This window comes from Cryptomeria japonica, chromosome 10 (assembly GCF_030272615.1).
Source record: "Cryptomeria japonica chromosome 10, Sugi_1.0, whole genome shotgun sequence".
NCBI lineage: Eukaryota > Viridiplantae > Streptophyta > Pinopsida > Cupressales > Cupressaceae > Cryptomeria > Cryptomeria japonica.
This window is the reverse complement of record NC_081414.1, coordinates 533174519-533177101: the sequence shown is the minus strand read 5'-3', so window position 1 is coordinate 533177101 and position 2583 is coordinate 533174519.

Genomic DNA, 2583 nt, shown 5'->3' with positions numbered 1-2583 from the left:
AGGTATATCAAAAGGACAAGGACAAAAGAAAAGGTAAGGTAGGTGGACCTCCCAGTATAAAGATAACAAACAACTTACCCCCACCACCTCTAGATACTCCACCGATAGACACTATTGAAAATCAATCGGTAACTAAGAGTATGGATACACCACATGAGGATACAAATCCTGATTCTGAGGTGTTATATACAGTGAACATTGACACTTAGGAAGTCATTATTGTGGTGGATAAGGAATCTACTAAGAAATCAAATGTGGCAATAGAGCCACTGGCAGGAAATATTACAGTAGAAAACATTGAAATTAGGGAACTAAAACAAACTAAAGGATCAAGTGAACCCCTGGACATTGGAAAAGAAAAAACCACAGATGTGCATACTGATGCATCCACTAAGCCATTGGAACCTACTGAAACTGAAAAACCAACCGAGTCACTGGCAACAGGCAGCACAGAGGAAAAACCAGCAGTGGACAACACAGAGAAACGGGTAGAGCAACAAGCTCCTTCACAGGTACTAACAGAGACAATGCCACCGGCCCAAAATGAAAAGCCTAAAATTTTGTTTGTAGAAATGCAAACCCAAACAAATCCTCCAGAGAAAGAGGAAAGCAAAGCTACAACTAAAACCGACGGATTACAGATTGTAAAAACTGTTGGACAAACATCCGGTACAGGCATGACAGAATTCAAACCTAATAATGTAGCTGAGGTCTTATTAGATTCAATAATGAAAATAACAGAGTGCAATGCACAAGCCTATAAGGCTATAGATGACACTTTACCAATTTTGAAGATGATAGCACCAAAGTGCAATGTTGAAAATAAAGATTCTTTGAGCTAATTAGACACATTGTCTAAGTATATAACCGACGACCTAGTAACACTGGACAAAATAAATGAGGATACATTTAAGGAAAGAATGATAAAAGAGAAAGAAAAATTCTTTATGGAAATTGTGAATAAGAACAAAGAGGAAATGGATACTCTTTTACCAAAACTCAGTGAAATCATTCTTGACTTCAAGAAATTGTACAAGGACACTTGCAAAACGGATGTATTAACAGAGGATCTTGACAAACAAATCAGAAAAGCATAGGATAAAATTAATAATATTGCTGATAATCTGATTGGACATCATACTCATTTTTAGAATTAGAGAAGAAAATTGCAGAGCAGGAAGATAAAATCAAGAAGCTGGAAAATGAAAAACAAAGAATAATGGACAAAGAAAAGGACTTTAAATGCAGACTTGGTCCAAGACTAGAGTATCTTATTTCTTTGAGAAAAGAAATATTTGAGGCTCTGGTTCCTAGACTAAAGACACCGGAAGAGAAAATGCACATACTCACTGGTACAGTGCAAAGGACTCAAGAAGCCATAAAAGACTGCAAAACATTCAGCAATGGAATAAATCTAGTTTTGACAGACATTTTTCAGATTGTAACCCACCGGTTACAAGAATTCAAGTAGGACTCCACTGATGTTGAATGACAACCTTTGTCATTGATGTCAAAGGGAGAGTAGAGGAATGAGAAAAATGGTTCATTTGCTTAGGGGAAGCACACAATTTTGAGCATACAATTTTGGTAAGACATTCTTGGCAGACTATTTTTGGATATCATTTTTTAACACTTTTTTATTTTTCTTATGAGTGTTGCCATCAATGCCAAAGGGGGAGATTGTTGGCAAATGCACACTCCAATGAGAAATTGTAGGTGATTGAAGGTTTTGTCATTGATGGCAACCTTGCAATCATATGATACCGGCAAAACAAATATACCGGCACCGGCAACGACAAACTCAACACCAGCACACAGAACACCAGCAATGAAAGGATGGATACCGACACTCTGCCCGACGGGAATTTTTTTCATAATATATTTTGTAATTAATTGTAAAATCATTGTAAGCCGACATGGAAAGTTGTAATATGACTCATATATGTATGAGATCATTGTAGAACATTAAAAAATAAGGAATAGGCAAAATTATGAAGACCTAATATGTGAATTATAGGTTAAGGGTTTATGTATGAAGTAGATCTAAAACCAGTACTAGATCTGGCATAGAAGATGCTAATTTTAAGTAGTACAAGACATTGGATTTGTATAATCCATTTTTGTAAGTGTGACTTCCTTTGTAATTGAGCAGTGAGCTCTAGGCACTTGGCCTTCCTGCATGTGCAGGCCCCTCTTGTAAAATAGTAATATTCCCTTATTGGCCAGTAAGTGAATATTGTGGGTCACAAATCCCACCAAGGTTTTTCCCACACTGGGTTTCCTTGTTAAACTATGGTGTTATGGTGTTCTTTTCATGTGGTTGTTGTTGTTCTTGTTTACTACATTATTTGTGGTTTACCGGTAAATAGTATTGATATGCTTTACATGTTTTAATTCAAGTAAATTTAGAAACCGGTTAGATACTGATTCACCCCCCCTCTCAGTATCTTTGTGAATCCTAACACCCCCAAGGTTGAATGCCTTAGCTTAGTTACCAAATGTAGTTCTAGCACCAGAATCAAGTGTGGATCCACTTCCTACATCAGTTTCATTCTTCTTCACCCAAGTCTTCTTCATTTGTTC